The 17,465-nt window shown below is 45.6% G+C and overlaps 1 long non-coding RNA gene and 2 pseudogenes across 1 annotated transcript; 2 read left to right on the top strand and 1 right to left on the bottom strand.

Moving 5' to 3' along the window:
- Window positions 1–3,163: 3,163 nt before the first annotated feature.
- On the bottom strand, window positions 3,164–11,379 carry LOC148118464 (uncharacterized). Its single transcript, XR_015735953.1, has 2 exons — window positions 5,386–11,379; window positions 3,164–4,204 (listed from the first exon to the last, which is right to left on the bottom strand). It is a non-coding gene; the product is annotated as an uncharacterized LOC148118464 (long non-coding RNA).
- Window positions 11,380–12,965: 1,586 nt separating this feature from the next.
- Window positions 12,966–14,203, top strand: LOC148118463 (transmembrane protein 184C pseudogene; annotated as a pseudogene).
- Window positions 14,204–14,598: 395 nt separating this feature from the next.
- On the top strand, window positions 14,599–16,313 carry LOC148118462 (transmembrane protein 184C pseudogene; annotated as a pseudogene).
- The last annotated feature ends 1,152 nt before the right edge of the window (window positions 16,314–17,465 follow it).

Here is a 17,465-nt window from a genome sequence, read left to right as displayed (position 1 = left end):
TTGCTCTGCATTACTGATTTCCACAGCTGCATTCCAGCTACTTGTTTGGGTCAAAGGAACAAGCAGTCCAGTGTTTGTTGTGTCCGGGGTTCCAGTCAGGCTCCGTGCCCACTACTAGTATCATTTTTGCTCCTTTGCACTATCCTGTGTCCATTTTTTCTATTTTCTCAAATAAAAATTATTGCGTAAACCAAGTCATACTTAAGATTGTTAATTAAATTTGCAATGTACATGTTACTCATGGTTCCTACAGTGAGCTTCTGTTTGTTCTCTGTGGTTTTGACATACCGGAGTTATTCATTGTAGAGCTTACCATACAAGAGGGAACAAAATGAGAGGAGGGAATGAAGGTGAGGGGGTACACATATCTCACCTGATCAGCTTCTCGCTGTGGCTGCCCTGACAGGTAGAAGCCCATTTAAGAAGTCCAGAACCATTGAACACAGACCTGCTTTAGTGAGACCCAATTGTACCTCATGGCCTGACAACCATGACAGATCTTGGGGAACAGTAGGGACTGAGAAGAAAGGCCCAGCCTCTGGATGTGAGGGCTGCCTGTCTTCCTGTCTAGACATGTGGACTTTGGAGAGAAACACTTATTCTCTCTAACTTCAGCATCTTTGTGTGGAAGACTAGAGAAGAAACTGTGCTAAGCGCAAAGGCTCCTCCTAAGGATGCTTAAGATCTGTCAAGCAAACCAAGGGATCAGAGTATTGATGGACAGCAAGCACTAGGAAGCACTTGTGCCCCTGAGCTTCCCCACTCCAGACTCAGGAAAGGTTGGGTTTTTTGTTTTTTGTCATTTTTTCCCCCAAAATAATGTTTTACTATGGATTGTACGCTGGCCTCAAACTCTTGATTCTTCTCCTTCAGTGTCCCGAGTGCTGGGATTACAGGCACGTGCTGTGGTACCCAGCTGAAAACCAAAAGCTTCCCAGTGTTGAATGGTCTCACAAGCAGAAAATTCTATACCTGACCTCGTGTGATAGGTTAAGAGTCAAAACACAGATATGCTAAAAATTTTGTATAAAATCTGTATATGAAGTGTGTATGACATATCAACAGATTTTCTGTTTGACTTGGGTCTTATCTCCAAGATAACTATCTCCCTCTCCCCCTTTCTGCACACCACACAGACACAGACACACACACACAGACACACACACACACACATACACACAGAGAGAGAGTAACATCACCAGTATTACCATTCTTGAACATTTCCCACCCAAAGCACATTGGGGCTCAGGCTACTCAGCCTATTATTTCTGGGGAGAAACCAAGGTCCTAGAACTGACTCTCACTCACAAACAAAGTAAGACCCAGACATGGGCAAAACCCAGGAGCCAGTGACAAGGGAAGCCTTGTTCTTCAGTGCTCTGGCACACCAAGTGTCATCCCATTCCCTCTGGAGTCTAAATGGAAGGTGAACCTGAAGGACTGCCAAGATCAGCATCGGGTGGGGGGCCACTGCCGTGTAGCCCCTGCCTGCAGCCCAGCTAGCCATAGTTCATGCTGGAGGCTGGGACGGCTTACAGCTAGTGGTATTCTGTGGGCAAGGTAAGGGTTCCCTTGTCACCAGAAGTTTTAAGGTGTGGCGTTTCTGATGATTGGCTTCCTGGTACACTGGTAACATCCCCTCCTCCATCTTGCATACAGCCAAGCACTGAACACATTCAGAATGCTAAATAATACAAATCTAGTAAGGTCAGACCCAGGAATGGTTTTGCTGACATAAGACTTTTGGGCTTCGTTCAACAGACAAATTGTTTTTCTGGACAAGCCATACTGTGCGGTACATTTATTTAGAGAGAGTATTTGCAGGGAAAAATGTGCTGAGGGGCTGAGTTCTTTTCTTCAAATGATAGTCTCAAGACGAAAATTGTTAGGCAATTATTGTTTAACTGTTTGTAAGGGGCTTGACTGGAATGTTAGTGTTGGAAGGATCCAGAAGCTCTGACCCCTCCAATTGTGGCTTTCTACTCTCACCCAGATGTTAGCTGAGGAATCCTGTCTCTTAGGAGCAAATCCCACGCCTGGGGAGAGGCCAGGGCCCTCCTAAACTTTCATGGGATTCTGGAGGGAGCAGAGTGGCTGGTGGCTTATTTGCTGGGCTTTGCTTGGTTTTCATCCCATTTCTCTCTGGGTTCTGGTTTATTCCTTCTGGTCTATGGATTCCTTCACCATACTTCCTCCTGGCCTCATAGCTTAGCTATGGAACTTGAACTTCCAGATTGCCACCCTGACATGTGCGTGCCTTAGCCCTTTGTGTGCAGAGAAGGTTTTGCTGGAATTACAGGAGACAAGACTGGTGTTGATAGATGTATAAATGTGTTTCTGGAAACATCATACAACCTTACTTTGTACTTTGTACTATTAATATATGCTTACTGAGTGTGTGTGTGTGTGTGTGTGTGTGTGTGTGTGTGTGTGTGTGTAGGGGGGGTGGCCATTGGTGGTCCTAGTTTGTCACAGAATGGTGAACTTGCTTAGAAGCCAGCCTCCCTCTAGCCCCTTGAGTTTTCTATTTGTTTATTTGTTTATGTAGATCACTTTCTTTGAACTCAGAGTGAGCACAGACAATGCAGTGATCTCCTGATCCTTGGGATGGAGTGAGATATAAGTAGGTAAAGGATATTTCAAATAGGTAAACCAGAATCCGGAGACATAACGTTAGTTGTGCAGATAAATGGCAAAGCAAGGTCCCGGTTAAACAGCCAAAATGAGAAACAGGTTCACTGGAGAGTCCTACTAATGTGCCTGACTTTCCCAAAGTGTCATGGCGCACATCATTTGAGAGTGCAGTCATTCTCAACTCAGTGTTAGCCCTCAGCACTAGAACCCACGTGAAGCTGAATCTTTCTTGGTAAATCTTGGCACTTGAGGACCATGCTCTTCTCACAGGACATCAGTGCAAACTACTCACAGAGAGCTTGGAGAACCTGCAGAGGACCAGAGTTCATGCTGGGGACAGGCACTAAGGACAAACTATTTTTCTTTAAAAAACATATGATGATGGGATGCCCTGGGTGGCTCGCAGAGCAGCTTCTAGCCCGACAAGGATGGCTGTGGGTCCCTGCAAGATCTCCAGGGTGGCAGCACCATGCGGCCGGGGGAGTCAGGCGGGCAGTTACGGCGGATAAAAGGCTCACAGGACATAGTATTATTTAAAGAAGAGGGAGAGATTTATTGCTTAAAGAAGAGGAAAACAGAGAGACATAAGAAAAACATAGAGAAAAACAAAGACACATGTACACACAACAAGAGACAAACACAAGACAACGAAAGATGGCGATGAGGGAAGTCAGAAGTGGCTGGGGGTGGGCGTGGCTAGCTCTTAAAGTGACAACAAAGGAATAACATTCCCGGATCCTTTTTATAATAAAAAGTAGAAGGTTAGACATTACAGGTTGAAGGAATTGGGGCAGCGAATTCTTAAGACTGCTTCCGGCTGATTTGTGGGCGTCGTCTTTGGGGGTGTGTGGGGGATCCGAGAGAAGGCTGGATGATGGTCACATTTTGGCATACCTGGTCTCTGTTCCTGACAGGTGTCTGTGGTATGGAAATGTCTGGTGTACCTTGTACCTGGTTAGGGTGTTGGCAGAACAGAGGACAACGTTAAACTGAGAAAAAAAAATTTAGGACCAGGGAATTGAGGGGTTTGTATCTGACCTGTTTACGGTGGGTTCTTTAATTCAGCTCCCTGAAACTCATAAGAAAAATAGAAGTTTTAGACATATACATTGTATCAAGATCTCCTTGGGTTTGTAAAAACAGAAGTTATAATGAAAAGTATTTCTATTTGGTGAGACAACCTGGCAAAACCTCTCAGCTATCAGACTGTCAGATATCTTTGAGAAGGATAAGATTTTACTTGAGTTATTGATTAAAAAATGACAGAGAACTTACTTGGTTGGCACCTAGAGCTACTCTTTTGGGTCCTCCCTGGTCACTGAAGGTTGCATTTGGCCTTTTGCTGTTTAACACAGAGTCTGTCAGGCTTCTGAAGACCCTGTGGGTAAGAAATCTTTAGGAAGACAGGCCTACCTTGACCTGGGCAGCTAGGCTGTCGATTCCAGTGATCCTGTCCACGTTTGGAGGTCTTCAGTTTAGGTGAAAGACAGTTTTTGCCCAATGGTGAGCGCTTGGCAGTCGAAGCAAACTGCAGATGGACGGTGGTCTGTGATCGATTGTCTTCTGTCTTCTTGGAGGAAACAAAGTGCTTGTTGCTAGGAGTCAACCTGTCTCTTTTTGTTATGAAAAGTTTTTTTTTAAATAATTAAACATTTAAATATCGCATTCCCCAGATCTCTGAGCAGTTGAGGGCTGATTATTAAGTATAGATGCAGCATAGAATTTGTCTGGAAGGTTGAGTCTGAGTTTGACTGTACTGACTCTTAACAGGTAAGATCCACATTTGTAAAAAGACAGACAGAAAGAAAAAAAACTGTTTGTACCATTAAGACCAGTGGCAGAACTGACAATGGTAGAAAACAGCTTAAAAGTACATACCAGTTTAAAATATGAGACTTATGATTTTGTAGTCTGAAAAGAGATGAAATGAACAATCATTATACATAGAAAGACTGAACAGGAATTAGGCAGAATGCATGCCTTTGATGGGCCCTATCAGAAGCGCGTCACTATGCAAAACACCTGTAATCACAGTTAAGGAGAGGATTTCAGTGAACACCGAGGAGGGGGAGGGGAAAGCAGGACATACATAACAGTGGGAGAGCTTGGTCGCGTGATCTGGCTCTCAGTGAATCTAACGCTAAAGTCACCTGACCCCAATGAACATGGCGGCGGCCACGTGTTGTGGCCTGAATGGAAAAACCGCGGGAATTTTAAAAGCCGGGGGCCACCTGGTTGTTATCCAGAGTCTGAATCGTGAAAACCCGCATAAACAGACAATTTAAAGACGGATAGGTATGGAGGATTTTGAGTAGGCTGGTACGACTTGCTTTCCCAGGTCTAGACTGTGAAAAACCCGCAAAAACCGTGGCATCTCGAGCCTACGGGAACGGCTCCCCGTTTGAGATGCAAGCGAACATCCGAAACATGTGCCCAGGCATCTGAGGTGCCCATGTGGGATGCTAAAGGCCAAACCGGATCAGCCCTTCCGTCCGTGAGAAAGATAAGAAAGAAGAAAAGAATGAAATAAGAGAGGAAGGAGACTGGAGGCCCCGGGCCCCCAGATGCGGAAATGCTGGGAGCTGGCCAGGCCAGCTGTCCCAGGCACGGGCTTAATAGGATGCAAGCCGTAATGAACGCTAGCGAAGGGGCGGAGAAGTACCCCCCCCCCCAGCCTAGAAATCCGGGAGGACCGGTCAAATCCCGGGTTAAAAAAGGCTCAGTTAAGCTGGCTGGAGTGGGGAAACTTACAATTAGAAGCCGGTGCTGTTTGTAGGAATGAGTTCAGGCAGTTGGCGGTGTTGAGAAGGCCCTCGGTCCCGATTCAATCCCAGAAGTTGGTGCTCAGAGTCCTGGACGAAAGGTGAAGCTGGGACCCTGGCCCTTGGCCGGTAAATCTCTCGAGTCTGCGGCACCAAATATTGTTCTTTAAAAATATTATGATGATGGGATGCCCCGGGCGGCTCGCAGAGCAGCTGCTAGTCCGACAAGGATGGCTGTGGGTCTCTGCAAGATCTCCAGGGTGGCAGCGCCATGCGGCCGGGGGAGTCAGGCGGGCAGTTACGGTGGATAAAAGGCTCACAGGACATAGTATTATTTAAAGAAGAGGGAGAGATTTATTGCTTAAAGAAGAGGAAAACAGAGAGACATAAGAAAAACATAGAGAAAAACAAAGACACATGTACACACAACAAGAGACAACCACAAGACAAGGAAAGATGGTGATGAGGGAGGTCAGAAGTGGCTGGGGGTGGGCGTGGCTAGCTCTTAAAGTGACCGCAAAGGAATAACACAAACGATACACCAGGCATTACTCTTTGTGGGAAGGAACTTCAGGGCATGGAGGGAACTCTACTCCACAAATATGTGCTGGATCACCACAGGCTCTAAAAAGAGAATGGATAGTAAAAAGATAGGGTTTCTGCCTTCTGGGGGCATCAGGACTTAAGATGCAGAAGCCAAAGTTATCGGGCATTTTCCGATGAACCTAGAGGTCATGGATCAGGACCCTACGTAAGACAGGCACCCCCACCGTCCCACCTGTGGGGCAGCCATCACTGTCTGCCAGTGGAAGGTGGAGTCTTAGCCTGGACACAGTCCATTTCTCCCCAAGTTCCCCGTGTCATCCCTACTGGGACACATTCTTTGTCTTCACAATATGCTTTTGGCCTCAGCCCTTTCTTGTCTTCTTGCCCCTTGAGTCTGTAGACTCTGCCGTCTGCTTCTATCAACTATGCCCGCTGCCTCCTTACACTTCCAACTCACTCCTACTTAGTGCTCAGATAGTCACTAGAAAATCCCGTCCTCAGTCTCGGGGTGGAGATTCAGTGCCCTCCTCTGGGGGCCCTCTCCCATCTGCCAAGGCCTGCCACCTGCCTATCATTTGCTGTTACACGGTGTCATTTCCAGTACTTAATGGTGTGGTTTAAAAATGTGGCTCAGAAAAATATCCCAAGTCACCTGTCTTCTGATCACTGGCGCCAAGTTGAAGGACCTAGCTCATGATAAATAAACAGTTGTTGAACAAAATAACACCATTTGGATCACAGGAGAGGAGGGAGAACTAGAGTCTAAGCGGAGAGTCTTTTAATTTTTTTTATGGAGCCGGGAGAGTGTGATGTGTCTCGAAAGATTATGTGTATCATGGGCATTCTGAGTGGCAAGTGACATGGCGAGCAGTTGCTAACTTTAGAGGAAAAAGAATTCGTTGGAAACAGTGTGCAGACTCCAGCTTCGACAGAGAGCTTGTGAACCATGACTGCAAACTGGATGGAAGCCAAGGGCCTCTGGCGAGAGGGACACAGTAAGCAATATGACAGTGGGCAGCCCGGGACAGTCAGCGGCAAGGCTCGGCAGGTCCTCCCAGGCGATCCTGAACTTCACCACTGCGGCTTGACTTTCAGCCCTCCTCCATCTTGGATTCCCTCTTGCCAAAAGCTAGGTCCAGATGGAGGCACCTGAAGGCGTGGTCTGGGTCTCATGCCTGCGCATGCGTTTCCGGGAGGAAGAAGGAGAATATCCGTCCTGTTGGTTTGCCCTGTGGTTGGTTCCTTCCTTCCAGCAATGCTCAGAAGGCCAGGGCCACTTATCACATAAGGCTGTTCTCAAGATGCTAAAAAGATATCCTAAAACAAATGAAGGGAGATGATTGTGGAGACAGCCAGGAGCTGGGGAGAAGGGCATGCTGGGAAGGCACTCTGGCCACCTTCCAGCTGGGTGAGGGCGTGCAGGGAGAAGAGTGGAGAAGGTTGAGCTGTGGAAGGGAAGAAAGGGCAGCAAGACAAGAAAGGTGACCGATGACACTGAACTCTAGACAGTTCCCAGTCTGACCCACCCAGCTGTTCTTCAGGCTGTCTGTTTGTAAGGAGAATTCAGAATGTGGTTTAAACTGAGGTCAGGCAGGAAAGCTGGGTCGCTCCTCTTGGCTCTTTTTCCCACGCATCTATTGCTCTTCAGGTTGCAGGCCATGTTGGGGCATAACAGATGCCTATAAAATACATAGGGGGCTGAACCGGGCTTTTGTTTTGCTTTGGTCTTTTTTGAGGTGAGAATTGTTGCTGACTTATGAAAGTATAGACATTTCGGTGTCCATTTATTTGAGCGTATTCTAGAGAAATTCGCCGAGAGGCGGTGTGTTTATCAGCAAGGAAGGGCGGAAACTGCAAGTGGACTTGAAATGACTTTGAGTCTTTTGACACGGGGATTGGGTTTTGGGTGGGTCACTTTCCTTGCTGCGACCTATCCCCCAGCCTAGCGGGGGTTGGGCACTGCTGATGGCTATCTTCTGGGGGGCTTCTCATCCTCTCTCTACAAGGCAGCCTTTTGTGTCCTGGAGGAGAGGGAGCTAGAAGCCCAGGGACAAGGTGTGGCTGATGGGGCCCCGATAAAACGCCAGACAAAAAGCCCACTGTAGTACTGAAAGGCTCCCAATGTAGCTCTTTAATTTCCTCCCTTGGAAATGTCCCTCGTCTTTTCATTCCCACCTTTATCTTAACTTCTAATCAGAGCCGAGCAGCAGCCTTTCAAATTGGACAAATAGGCTTCTCTGCTGGTGACAAGTGTACCTCATTTTCTCCCAAGCCTTCAGCAAGGTCACACCTTTTTAATTTATTTTCTGTAAGAAAAATCTAGTAGTGGGCTAGAACAAGGGCCAGATCTCACCAAAGGTCATTCCTCCAGCTAGTCAGAAAACAGAACAGGATTACAGCTTCCTAGGGTTGACCCTCACCTGATGCATAACCCTGACTGGCTCCAGATGCTCCCCCCAGCATGGTGCCAGGGGTTAATTCAAGTTATAAGTGGTAGTTGGGGGAAAAAGTCTAAGCTAAAGGCCAAGCTTTCATAATTAATATTAAGTCTCCATGTGAGCTGGTGGCCAAAAGAAAGTCTGACTACAGCATATGATATCAGAAACACAGTTATTTAATTTTCTGATTAATTTTTTCCTTTCTATGTGCAATTCTTGATTTTTGAATTTATAATATTTTATATAAATATCGATCTTTTTTTTCTTGAATAGTTAAATGATTTCTCTAAAATGAATTAGCATATTTCTCTTAGCAATGATGTCCTCCACTGCATGTTTGTTCTGTTACTAGTCTTTTAGTGATTTATTAATAAATGTGGTTTATGTTTTCCCAGTAGTCCATCACTTTTATCCTACTTTTCCAAGATATTCAAAAGTCTTGATCATCTGCTTAACAGATAAATTTTTAAAATTTCCTGAAAGCTAATGTGTAGCACAAAACGTGGTATTTTAGCCAAAAATTTTTATTTTATCCAATTAACCTTTTTGGATTGTACAAAAAATTAGTTTGGTTGAAACTGATTCAAATTGAACTGAGAAGTGATAGCTCTACATTATTAGTTTTCCATCCATGGACATAGTGTGTCACCATCCATGGAATAGTGTGTCACCATCCATGGAATAGTGTGTCACCATTCATGGATATAGTGTGTCACCATCCATGGACATAGTGTGTCACCCTCCATGACCGTCTATGGACACAGTGTGTCACCATCCATGGAATAGTGTGTCACCATTCATGGACATAATATGTCACCATCCATGGAATAGTGTGTCACCATTCATGGATATAGTGTGTCACCATCCATGGACACAGTGTGTTACTTCATTTATTTTTTGAAAGTTGCGTTCCTTACTATTATTTTTTTCTTATGACTTCCAATTTCTTATTAAGTTTTTCTCTGTTTTTCTTATTTTTATTACTGTTATATGTTGAATGATGAACGTACCTTAATGGAGACATCGTGTAATACTGTGAATGTACTGATTCACTGTTCCTGGAGAGTGGCTAATCTTGTGTTACTTTAAGTTCATCTCAATCATTAAAACAACCCCCACCCCCCAAAAATAACGGTGTCATAAGAGGGTACATTTTACATCATGAGACCCTGTTTCAATAGATAAATAGATCAATGATAGACGGACAGACAGACAGACAGATAGGATGAATAAGCAGATAAATAAAAACTTTACTAAAGTGAGAAGGAAGATGATGGCTGCCAACCATCACTCCCCTACCTGTGAGACATCAAGGGAACAAGCTCTAGAGGACGCCCACAGTATACAGTAACAGGCGGCCATGATTTGATCACTTCAGCGCAGGTGACTTTGATGGGTTGAGAAGTGTTATGAACTGGGAGACTTCAGCACCAGTTTCTTTTCGAGTAATCTATGAGGACTCTGTGCCCTTCTCCCCAGAGAGCGATGAGTGACCAGACCAAGCAAGAGAATTGTTTTATAATGATTCTTTACTAGCAACTTTAATATCCAATACATCAATGGGGTTTACAATCTTAATAGGCATGGGGGATTGATAATGGGTAATACACAGGTAATTCAATATCACAACTATTAATCCTACTAAACCTAATACATAAAACCAATTCATAACCTTAAATTATCACTTATCCATAAGACACTTCTTAACCTTAATACAACTTATCTATTACTTATCTATAAAACACTTTTTAACCTTAATACAACTTATTACTTATCTATTAAACACTTCTTAACCTTAACTTATCCATTAACATTTCCTAATCATATCAATTATCTATATCTCTTAACATTTCACACACTAAATATATGTATTAACATGTCTATGCTCTTCTCTTAACATCTCATACATGAATGAAATAGTATCATACGACCTGGTATTCTTCAGCTTAAAAAGGGCTTTTTGAATTTCTTCAGGCTGGATGCCTGACTGCACTGGGGGCCGGATAGCGAGGCTCTACTCTTGACCCCGTAGTCTGCGCTCGGGAGATAAGGTTCCTATGTCCTGTTCCAGGCTGGTATCGGGTGCTGGATCAGTCCTTGACCGCGTAGTCTCTGGCCTGGTGCTAGTCTATCTCAGAATGTAGGGCCTTGGGACTCAGCTTTTCGGGTGACCGAGTCTCGGAAGACAAGGCTTTTAGTTCTCTACTGTCGAGGGCAAAACTTTGCTCTCGGGATGGCAAAGCATTCTGAAAGGCAGAGTATCTTGTCTGTTCTCGGGAGACAGACCTTCAATGTTCACTCTTGGGGAATGAGACTTTGCATTCGGGATGCAAGGTGTTAAATGTCTGTTTTGGGGATATGAAGCTCTGTACTCGGGAGACAGAGCATTAAATGTTCAGGCAAGGCATTTAATATTTCTCCTTTTCGGGAGGCAGGCTTGGAGGATCTCTCTTTCCACGAGGCCAGATACCTGAGCCATTGTGAGAAGTGAGATAACCATCCTGCTTCAGCTCCCTCTTTTAAGTCAGTTAGAAACTGTCCCACACTTGATCCTTCCGATAACCAGGTGTCCTAGGTTATCAGTACCGACTGGCCACAGAAGGGTGGAAGTCCCTCTTGTGTGGTAAGATTATTTCCTTACCACGGTTGCTGGGTGCAGCCTCCCCATCTGGCAGGGTGTGGCAGCCTTCAAGCAGGCAAATGTTCTCTTAATATTTCACTTTAATAATTTTCCATACCACATACAAGAGGAAATGCTTTTACATTACACAAAGTTGCATTCATTCTTATTCTATAAATTTCCTGCTTTATCTACACTACAGATTCCCCTTTCTTTATTCATTCAGAGGACTCTGGTTCCATGCTCATTATAAGAAGAAAGTCAGTCTGTAGTATGTTAGTGAGCTCCTTAGAGGTAAAGAGCATGGGTTGTTAACATGGCCTGTCCGCTTCCAGTTTAAGCTGAAGGAGGGACAGACATGTCTATGGTGTGGAAAGGTGTATTAGATACTCTTCTATTGTGAAAAAAAAATACCGAAGGCAAGTTAGAGGGTGTTTACCTTGACTTAAGGTTCCAGAGGGATCGTCCACAGTGGTGGGAAGCCTGGAAGGAAGTGGCAGGCTTGGCAGCAGGAACAGGGAGCAGAGAGCTCACTGAGTAAGCCCAAAGCTTGAAGCAGAGAGTAGAGAGTGAACTGCGAACACTGTGAAGTTAAAAATCCTCAAAGACTACTTCAAGTGAGATACTTCCTCCAGAAAGGCCATACATCCCAAACCTACACAAGTTGAAAGACCTGGATAAATCCAAAACCTCCTAGCAGGAAAAATAGAGCCAAAATTCTAAGCCGGGAGGGAAGAAACAAAAATCTGGGATTAGCCAGTTCAGTTCAGGAACTAGCTGAAGATAAAATTAGATGGTCATCTTGAGAATAATCTTGAGAAACAGAGAGTTTCCCCCTTGGGATTATCATTGGTATTTTTGGAATATTGTGTTTCAGGAACTAGCTGATTATAATCTTGAGAATAACCTTGAGGAACAGGGAGTTGCCCCATTGTGATCATCACTGGACCTCCCTACCCCCTTCAGATTACTGGGCTGTGGTTTCTTCCCTTAAAAACCCCTTCTCCCAGTGACTCGGGGTCGAACTCTTCCCCTGCTTGGGTTTTGAGTCTCGGCCCATGGGCGCTGGTTGCCATCTTGTTGATTAAACCTCCTGTGAGTGCAGCAAGGATGGTCTGTCGTGAGATACTGGGGACGGGGGGGTGTCGTGTTATCCCGAGACTTGAGTGAGAGTCTCCCCACACTGAGGGTCTTTCAAGAAAGCAAGCCAAGTCTTCAAATACCTGAGCCTGTAGAAACATTGCTCACTGAGATCACCACATTCTACTCCCTGGACCCAATTATAATGCAAAACGCAAGTGATACAACTTCAAAAGCCCCATAGACTTTCATAATGTCAATACTATTTAAAAGACCAAAGTCCAGGCAGGGACTGAGGAGTTGGCTAGGTAGATGGTTAAGAGCACTTGTTGCTTTGTAGAGGACCTGGGTTCAGTTCCCCGTCCTCACATGGCATGTTATAGTCATTTGTGTCTCTGTTCTGGAGGATCTGATAGCCTCTCTGGGTCTGCAGCCACAGCACACACACATGGTGAGTGTATCTAAAATAAAAATAGTCAAGCATTCAGATGCATGGGATAAAAATTAATTAAAATAATCCCGTTCAGGGACAGAGACTAGCCAGCCAGAGCAGGGGGGAAGGAGTCGCTGGCTTCCAGCTGCAGGTGGGAACCCCCCACCCAGGTCACCCTGGCTGTCCTCTGGGCCATGGTGCAACTGAGACTTTAGGTGACCCCCAGGTGAGCAGCAACTGTGCCTCAGCAGACCGGGTGCATGCTCGTTAGTCGGCGAGGATGCAGCCCGCATCTGCAAGCATCCCATGGACACGGTGCCAGCAGCTGCTGAGTTTTCCCATGTAGAGAACCAGAGGAGGAAAAAAACCAGGAGGGCACCAAAATCTCGGCTTGGTTCGGTTTTTGAATTAGTTTTTTTTTCCCCACAAACAAAACTAATTTGTTTGTGAAAATGCCCTGTGCCTGTAATCAGAACAAGTGGAGGCGATGGATCCGACTTCTGCTCGTACTTCTGTAATTTCCATCCTCGTCTCGGTGCCCTTGTGTGTTTGGGAACTTCAAAAACAAAAGGATTCTTCGGATGGTCCCAATATACAGTTAGTTTGGAGAGTTAGTAGGCTTTGAAGTATCCCCAAATCGCCATCTGCGTGGACACCTTTAGGGAGATCCACGGAGCTTACGTCATTTATAACTTCATGATATTCCTCAACAACTACCTAACAATCCGATTCCCCAACGTGATGCTACACCTGGAAGCTAGAGATCAGCAACAGCATCTCCTCCTCTGTGCTGCTGTCCACCCTGGGCTATGGGAGAAATGCTGCTTTTTCGGTGCAAACTAGGAGTATTGCAGTACACTGTGGTCAGACCAATCACCACGGTGACGGCTTTAGATCTGAGGTTGTTGGTATCTACCATGAAGGAAAAATTAAGTTTCTCCAATGCTTTCACGTACTTGGTTATATTAAATAACCTGTCACAACTGTTTGCCATGTTTGCCTCCCGCTGTTTTACAAAGTGCTGAGAGAAGAGCTCAGCCCTATACAACCTTTCGGCAAATTTCTTTCTGTCCAAGTGGTAGTCTTTTCTCATTCTGGCAAGCAGTGCTTATAGCTTTGTTGGTTAGGGTTGGCGTTATTTCAGAAAAGCACACGTAGGAATGGCAAAGTGCAGAAGCTGTGGCCACAGGCCTGCAGGACTTCATCATTTCAGCCTGGAAATCTTCTTCCCGGCCATTGCCCATCATTATTCGTTCTCCTATAAATCCTTGTGAAAGAGGCAGAGGAAGGCTCGTGCTTCGACTCCTTCCTCGCCATGTACGATATCCGAGATGATGTTTCTGAGCAAGTGAGACGTGCTGATTGTCTTAATGGGAGAACAAGGCGAGGTTATCCCCTCCCCCCCAAAAAATAATGTTTTCCTGAAGACCCAGAGCATACTGAACACACAAGTCTGCTTTCCTCATCGTCACATGATGCAGGTTCACCAGGTTCAAAGCCATCCTCACCCCTGGGCCAGTATCAGGGCTTTGGACACACAGTTATTTCCCCGAATGTAGCTGCTGCATCCAAGCTGTGTGAAGACATCATGACTGACATCCCAGAAGAGCAGGGCCCTCCAGACGAATCAGACCAATATCTAGACTTGGAAGACACAAGGACAGAGTGTTTCTCACAGGACACACTCTGAAGATGCTATGAATGACAACCCAGATGAGCAGAAGAAGCTCCTTGATACATTGGCAGACTCCTAGAGCTGCCACAGTTCAGACTACGGGAAAATTTTAAAGATAGGCAAAAGGCAGATATAACTACTATATGCTATACATCATACAATACTAATACATAAATGTTAGTATATATATGTATATATATTAACGATGCTGATTTTAAGAGTAACAGCCTCTTGTGATCATCACTGGACCTCCCTACCCTCTTCAGATCACTGGGCTGTGGTTTCTTCCCTTAAAAATCCCTTCTCCCAGTGACTCGGGGTCGAACTCTTCCCCTGCGTGGGTTATGAGTCTCAACCCCAGTGCACTGGTTCCCAACTTGTCAATTAAACCTCGTGTGATTGTAGCAAGGATGGTCTGTCGTGAGTTACTGGGGAGGGTCGGTCGTGTTATCCCGAGACTTGAGTGAGAGTCTCCCCACACTGAGGGTCTTTCAAAGCAAAGCTGAGTCTTCAAATACCTGAGCCCGTAGAAACATTGCTCACTTAGATCACCACTTTCTACTCCCTGGACCCAAAGAGCTCACAGCCATATCATAATGCAAAACGCAAGTGATACAACTTCAAAAGCCCCATAGACTTTCATAATGTCAATACTATTTAAAAGATCAAAGTCCAGGCAGGGGCTGAGGAGTTGGCTAGGTAGATGGTTAAGAGCCCTTGTTGCTTTGTAGAGGACCTGGGTTCAGTTCCCCGTCCTCACATGGCATGTTATAGTCATTTGTGTCTCTGTTCTGGAGGATCTGATACCCTCTCCGGGTCTGCAGCCATGGCACACACACATGGTGAGTGTATCTAAAATAAAAATAGTCAAGCATTCAGATGCATGGGATAAAAATTAATTAAAATAATCCCGTTCAGGGACAGAGACTAGCCAGCCAGAGCAGGGGGGAAGGAGTCGCTGACTTCCAGCTGCAGGTGGGAACCCCCCACCCAGGTCACCCTGGCTGTCCTCTGGGCCATGGTGCAACTGAGACTTTAGGCGACCCCCAGGTGAGCAGCAACTGCGCCTCAGAGGACCGGGTGCATGCCTGTTAGTCGGCGAGGATGCAGCCCGCATCTGCAAGCATCCCATGGACACGGTGCCAGCAGCTGCTGAGTTTTCCCATGTAGAGAACCAGAGGAGGAAAAAAAACCAGGAGGGCACCAAAATCTCGGCTTGGTTCGGTTTTTGAATTAGGTTTTTTTTTTTTTTCACAAACAAAACTAATTTGTGAAAATGCCCTGTGCCTGCAATGAGAACAAGTGGAGGCAATGGATCTGACTCTGCTCGTACTTCTGTAATTTCCATCCTCGTCTCGGTACCCTTGTGTGTTTGGGAGCTTCAAAAACTAACAGATTCTTTGGATGGTCCCAATATACAGTTTGGAGAGTTAGTTGGCTTTGAAATATCCCCAAATCGCCATCTGCATGGACACCTTGAGGGAGATCCACGAAGCTTACGTCATTTATAACTTCATGATATTCCTCAACAACTACCTAACAATCCGATTCCCCAACGTGATGCTACACCTGGAAGCTAAAGATCAGCAACAGCATCTCCTCCTCTGTGCTGCTGTCCACCCTGGGCTATGGGAGAAATGCTGCTTTTTCGGTGCAAACTAGGAGTATTGCAGTACACTGTGGTCAGACCAATCACCACGGTGACGGCTTTAGATCTGAGGTTGTTGGTATCTACCATGAAGGGAAAATTAGTTTCTCCAATGCTTTCACGTACTTGGTTATATTAAATAACCTGTCACAACTGTTTGCCATGTTTGCCTCCCGCTGTTTTACAAGGTGCTGAGAGAAGAGCTCGGCCCTATACAACCTTTCGGCAAATTTCTTTCTGTCCAAGTAGTAGTCTTTTCTCATTCTGGCAAGCAGTGCTTATAGCTTTGTTGGTTAGGGTTGGCGTTATTTCAGAAAAGCGCAGGTGGGAATGGCAAAGTGCAGAAGCTGTGGCCACAGGCCTGCAGGATTTCATCATTTCAGCCTGGAAATCTTCTTCCCGGCAATTGCCCATTATCATTCGTTCTCCTATAAATCCTACCTTGTTGGTTTTTGGAGGAACGAGGAAGACTTTTAGAATTTTGACTAGAAATGTGTGTGTGTGTGTGTGTGTGTGTGTGTGTGTGTTTTGCTGGACTTTCCATTGCATTTTATTTTGTTGTTGTTGTTGTTGTTCTGCATTTTATTTATTTATTAATTTATAAAGATTTCCACTTCCGCCCCTCTTCCCAATACCCTCCCACTCCCCGCACTCCCTCTCCTCCTCCCTCTCCAGTCCTAAGAGTAGTTAGGATTTCCTGCCCCGTGGGAAATTCAAGTTCCTCCCCCCTCCCTCCAGGTCTAGGAAGCTGAGCATCCAAACAGACTAGGATCCCAAAAAGCCAGTACATGCAGAGGAAACAAGTCCCAGTGCCATTATCAATGGCTTCTCAGACAGTCCTCGTGTCAGCCACATTCAGAGAATCCGGTTTGATAGCATGCTCTTTCAGTCCCACTCCAGCTGGCCTTGGTGAGCTCTCATTAGATCAGTCCCCTTTTATCAGTGGGTGAACGCACCCCTCGCAGTCTTGACTTCCTTGTTCATGTTCTCCCTCCTTCTTCTCCTCATTTGGACCTTGGGGGCTCAGCCCAGTGCTCCAATGTGGGTTTCTGTCTCTATCTCCATCCATCGCCAGATGAAGGTTCTATGGTGATGTGCAAAATATTCGTCAGTATGGTTCTGGGCCAAGGCCAGTTCAGCCCCCCTCTCCTCTGCTGTCCAGGGAACAATCTGGGGATATCTCCTTGGACCTGGGAACCCTTCTAGAATCAAGTCTCTTGCAATCCTTAAAATGGCTCCCTTAGTTGAGATATATACTTCCCTGCTCCCACAACCATCCTTCCTCCCTCCCCCATCCCAATCCCCCAAGCTTTCCCCATTCCTCCCCTACTCCCTTCTCTCTAACCCTCTCCCCTTCCTTCCACAAAACTCAAGTCCAAATGGATTAAAGACCTCAACATTAATCTGACCACTTTGAACCTGATAGAAGAGAAAGTGGAAAGTAGTCTACAAGACATAGGCACAGGAGACCACTTCCTAGGTAGAACCCCAGTAGCACAGACAATAAGAGAATCAATGAATAAATGGGACCTCCTGAAACTGAGAAGCTTCAGTAAAGCAAAGGATACTGTCAGTAAGACAAAAAGGCTACCTTCCGACTGGGAGAAGATCTTCACCAACCCCTCATCA

This window comes from Myodes glareolus, chromosome 22 (assembly GCF_982192425.1).
Source record: "Myodes glareolus chromosome 22, mMyoGla1.1, whole genome shotgun sequence".
NCBI classification, from domain to species: domain Eukaryota; kingdom Metazoa; phylum Chordata; class Mammalia; order Rodentia; family Cricetidae; genus Myodes; species Myodes glareolus.
The sequence above is the reverse complement of the archived record's forward strand: the minus strand, read 5'-3'. Positions and strand labels throughout refer to the sequence as shown.